Source organism: Neophocaena asiaeorientalis, unplaced genomic scaffold (genome assembly GCF_003031525.2).
Source record: "Neophocaena asiaeorientalis asiaeorientalis breed wild unplaced genomic scaffold, Neophocaena_asiaeorientalis_V1.1 scaffold40, whole genome shotgun sequence".
Taxonomy (NCBI): Eukaryota; Metazoa; Chordata; class Mammalia; order Artiodactyla; family Phocoenidae; genus Neophocaena; species Neophocaena asiaeorientalis.
In genome coordinates, this window is record NW_020185335.1 from 14,331,400 (window position 1) to 14,336,703 (window position 5,304).

Below are 5,304 nucleotides of genomic sequence, written 5' to 3' on the forward strand. Positions count from 1 at the left end.
CGTCTAGAATCTTGGGTGGCATTAGGGATTAAAGCTTTCTTTGAGAGTCCCATTACTTAGAGAGTTCCCCTCACTCCTGTGACCGTGGCCCTTTCTGCCCCTTCCCCACCCATGCCTGGAATAGCACAGATCCTCGTGCTGTGTTTCACTGATGCCCACCCCACCCCCCAGAGTTTCCCCCGAACCCCATAGCTGAAGCACCGACACAGGACGTCATTTAAGACTCACTTCCACGCAGCGAGATGAGGTCTTTACTCGAAAAAGAAGGAAGGCAATCTGTAAGAGAATCTTGCCGAGGCCGGGCCCTCCTCCACCACTGGTCTCCCGGTAACCAGGTAACCAGGATACCTTCCTCCAGCTGCCCAAGGTCATGCAGTTCCACTCAGAAAACCAAAACAAACCCCTAGGTAAGGGATGCAAAGATCAAAATGTCCCCACCGTGCACCAAAGGGAACACTGAGTTACCTGTTTCTCCCACTCAGGGGCCGCCGGCCACAGGGAGCCGGGAATGTGAGTGATTTCATCCATGGGACAGTCCTTATTTCATGTGATTGTCAAACGAGGCCAAAGCCAGGGGTCTGAGGAGCACTGGTTTTCTGAGTCAGTGACCACAGTAAAAGCTGCAGTGACCTGCGGGGCCGCATAACTGAGAGAGTTCTGAGTCGCTCACCCGGAGCCGCTCGGCCCTTCAGGCCAGAACTGGAGGAAGTGGACAGTGTCTCACCCAGGTCCCGGTCTTTCTGCAGTGGCCTCTAAACAATCTTGGGCTGGGAGAGCTCGTGGCCCCTGCACACCTGGGAGGGCGGAGCTTGGGGAGGCGGTTGAGGCCGAGGCGCTGAGTCCTGCGCCCCGCACCGGGCAGTGGCTCCACCTGTGAGCTCCGTACCCATGGTTGTGCCCTCTCCCTGCTCCCCCCGCCCCAGGCCCGAGCTACAGTTCACTCCACATGCACTGCCCAAATTAGTCTTCCCCCTTCCCCTTCCCCCCGTGTTGGCCTTGCAGAATACCCCTGGGTTGATTCCGCAAATCTGGGAACATCCAGGAACAGCACAAAGAGAAGCCACTGGGGCTGCAGCCATGCAGCCAGGACCAGGGATCTGCTGCCCTCGTCCAGGCCCCGAGCCCCGGGCCACAGAGGCCTCTCGGCCAAGGAGCTTTCTGTACCTGGGACAGGCCGGGAGCACGGTGACACCCACTCCAGCCCCTCCGGCTCCCGTTGAGCTGTGCCCTGGCTCAGTGACCGTCCCTTTCCCTGGTTCCCCATGGCCACCCCACATCCACTTCCACCTCCATCTACTCAGGACAATGATACCAGAACAAACCCCCTCTTACCATGCAGCAGTGGCCTCAGATGTTACCCCCAACCTAGGACTTCCCTGGTGGCGCAGTGGTTAAGAATCCGCCTGCCGATGCAGGGGACACGGGTTCAAGCCCTGGTCCAGGAAGATCCCACATGCCGCGGAGCGGCGAAGCCCGTGGGCCACGACTACTGAGCCTGCGCTCTAGAGCCCGTGAGCCACAACTACTGAGCCCACGCGCTGTAACTACTGAAGCCCGCGTGCCTAGAGCTCATGCTCCGCAACAAGAGAAGCCACCACAATGAGAAACTCACGCACCGCAACAAAGAGCAGCCCCCGCTTGTGGCAACTAGAGAAAGCCTGCGCACAGCAACGAGGAACCAACACAGCCAAAAATAAAAATAAATAAATTTATTTAAAAAAAAAAAAAAGAAGTCACCCCCAACCTAGAGAGAGACTAAACCTGGGTGACTGAACCAGGTGCAGGACCGTGGTACAGGAAGTCCATGCAGGGCAGGGTGAGCAGGGACTCTGGACCTGCTGCTTGATTTTGCTGTGAACCTATAACTGCTCCAAACAATAAAGGCTATTGTTTTAAAAAGCCAACACACTACTACACATAGAAGAGATAACCAGCAAGAACCTACTGTGTAGCACAGGAAACTCTACTCAATATTTTGTAATAACCTACAAGGGAAAAGAATCCGAAAGAACATATAGATATAAAGATATAGTTTAAAAAGCCAGCCTCTGGCTTGGCCAACCCCACTCCCTCCGTGAGCTCACTAGGGGATTAGGAGTCTCAAGGACACCTGGGATGATGGAATTAGAATATCCCTGAACTAACTTGTCCCACATTCTTTGTTTCCTTTTGAATTTTAAAACATTTCTCCTTCTCACCTTCTACTTCTCTTAAAGCATCATTTATGGTGTTTATTGACTCCTGTGTTTCTTCTAATTTAGTCTTCACTTAGGAAATGATTTTTTCCTCTTTTTTTTTTTTTGGCACGCAGGATCTTAATTCCCGACCAGGGATCAAACCACTGCCCCCTGCAGTGGAAGCGCGGAATCTGAATCACTGGACCGCCAGGGACGTCCCTTTTCTTTTCTTTTTCTGTTTAATTTCTTTTTTTTGGTTTATTTATTTGTTTATTTATTTATGGCTGCGTTGGGTCTTCGTTGCTGCACGTGGGCTTTCTCTAGTTGCGGCGAGCGGGGGCTACTCTTCGTTGCAGTGCACAGGCTTCTCATTGTGGTGGCTTCTCTTGTTGTGGAGCACGGGCTCTAGTCACGCGGGCTTCAGTAGTTGTGGCTCACGGGCTCTAGAGCGCAGGCTCAGTAGTTGTGGCGCACGGGCTTAGTTGCTCCGCGGCATGTGGGATTTTCCCGGACCAGGGATCGAACCGGTGTCCCCTGCATTGGCAGGTGGATTCTTAACCACTGCGCCACCAGGGAAGCCCCCTTTTCTTTTCTTTTTAATTCTTTTCTGGAGTCTGTCATTTCTGAGTTTTAAAAATTGACTTATAATGGTGTTTTTCTCATATTTTGTATCATTGTCCTAAATATTTTTAGCTTATTTTGAAACAGCATGTTTCAGTTTTTATCTTTTTTCAATGCCTCCTTCTAAGTCTTCTCATTCTCTGTAGGAATGTCATTCTGCTGCTTATTCTCATTTTTCCTGTAGTAACTTTGTATGGGATTTGACCTTGATAGTTTTCTGTTCCTTTTTTTTTTATATATAAATTTGTTTATTTATTTTTGGCTGCGTTGGGTCTTCATTGTTGCCCACGAGCTTTTTCTAGTTGAGGCGAGTGGGGGCTGCTCTTCGTTGTGGTGCGTGGGCTTCTCACGGCGGTGGCTTCTCTTGTTGCGGAGCACGGGCTCTAGGCGCGTGGGCTTCAGTAGTTGTGGCTCGCGGGCTCTAGAGCGCAGGCTCAGTAGTTGTGGGCCACGGGCTTAGCTGCTCCGCGGCATGTGGGATCTTCCCGTGCCAGGGCTCGAACCGTGTCCCCTGCATGGGCAGGCGGACTCTTAACCACTGCGCCACCAGGGAAGCCCTTTCTGTCGCTTTTTATGTGAATGTAACGTTCATGAGCTTTTAGCAGGAGACCTGGTTCAAAGGCTTTTCCTGTTTCATAGACACACTCCTTCTGTTGGTCTCATGTGATTTTAACACACATGGCAGCAGCTCCCCTTTCATCCCCACCGTCTCCCTCATTTGTCCCCATACTCCCTGTCCTGCTTAACTCTGATCCCAGCCCTGTGGTTTTCCCCCCATGTAGGGCTCTGTCCTGGAAGGAGGCCCAGGTTGGCCATTTTGAGAGCTCACAGGGCCTGGACCATTCCAGCCCCTTCAGATACGACCAGGTTGCCCCGCACTCACCCCACTATCCCAGCAGCCACGCCTCTGCCAGCTTCACCTGCTGATGTCAACCTGGCCCGCTGCCGCGCTGTGCAGGGCGCACCTGTGGGCGTTCGGGGGCCCTACACTCAGCATGTAACTGCCCTCTGCTCTCTCCGCACAGACCCCGCACCACACGGTCTGGGCCTACAGACGCTCAACCCCACACACTGAGGCTCCAGGCTGTGTGGGAACACCTTAGCTCCTTGTTTTGTTATAGATGTTGTCCATGGAATGTTTTTTATTTTAAAGATATATTTCTTCATTCACTTAAAATGGCAATAATAATCCTATTACATGTTAACATAAAAAACATTTTTTAATAAAAAGTAACTATATCTCTGAAAACACAACATTTAGTAACAAAAGTGTCACTGTTTCATGTTCTTGCAAATGTCTTAATGTCTGGATTAATAGAAGACAGTTGAATTCTTGGGACTTCCCTGGCCGTCCAGTGATTAGGACTCTGAGCTTCCACTGCAGGGGACACAGGTTCGATCCCTGATCGGGGAACTAAGATCCCGCAAGCCACGTGGTGCAGCCAGAAAAGAAAAAAAAAAAAAAAAAAAAAAAAACCCAAATAAACAAAACCCACCACTTTAACTAAAAAAATAAAAAAGAAGACAGTTGGATTCTTACATCTGCTTGTGCATTCAATCTGTTGGGCTGTAGCATGTCACGTGGCCTCTGGGAAACTCCACCGTATACTCTCGGAATTTTTCTTTTTCTATCTGGTGTACTACCTGTTTTTAAGCGGGGCTCTTGGAATATCCAAAAACTATGTTACTACTTCAATCTTCCCAGAATCCTTCATAAGCTATTTAATGGGGGGGGAAGGGGGAAGAAATAGCTAAAGCTGTGACATCCTTTCTCACCTCATCCATTTAACACAGCCAGCGTGAAACAGCAGGAGAAAGAAATTAAAGGCATAAGCCTTGGGAAAGGAGAAAGTAAGTTCTCATTATTCAGACACAACATAATGTAGAGTTTACCAAAAGAGTTTACCAGTCATCGATTAGAATTAACACTTAAATGTGGCGAGATTGCTGGATACAAGATTAACATCCAAATTTCTTTTATATATATAGCAGCAACAATAAAAATCTTCGAAAGTTACCATTTATATACTTAACTGGAAGGGGAGATACCATGATCACAAAGGTGGCTTTCCCAGGGTGAGGTTCATCCATTGCACTCCGGATGTGATGACTTCTGCGATTTCCCCAAATGTGGGAAACTCGACTGCATAGTTTGTGGTAGTGGAAGACTGCGTTCGTGCTTTCCCCTGGGGAAAAAAAAAGTTACCATTTAGGGGCTTCCCTGGTGGTGCAGTGGTTGCGAGTCCGCCTGCCGATACGGGGGATGCGGGCTCATGTCCTGGTCCGGGAAGATCCCACATGCCGCGGAGCGGCTGGGCCCGTGAGCCGTGGCCACTGAGCCTGCGCGTCCGGAGCCTGTGCTCCGCAACGGGAGAGGCCACAACAGTGAGAGGCCTGCGTACCTCAAAAAAAAAAATAAAGTTACCACTTATAAGAGCATCAGAAGATGTCAAATGCCAATGAATAAATGGAACAGAAGATGTGCAAGACCTCGACACTGAAGACC

The 5,304-nt window shown here is 49.9% G+C and overlaps 1 non-coding gene across 1 annotated transcript; it reads left to right on the forward strand.

Annotated features, from left to right (window-relative positions):
- Positions 1-4,823: 4,823 nt before the first annotated feature.
- LOC112393538 (U1 spliceosomal RNA) lies at positions 4,824-4,987 on the forward strand. The gene has a single exon (XR_003001938.1). It is a non-coding gene; the product is annotated as a U1 spliceosomal RNA (small nuclear RNA).
- The last annotated feature ends 317 nt before the right edge of the window (positions 4,988-5,304 follow it).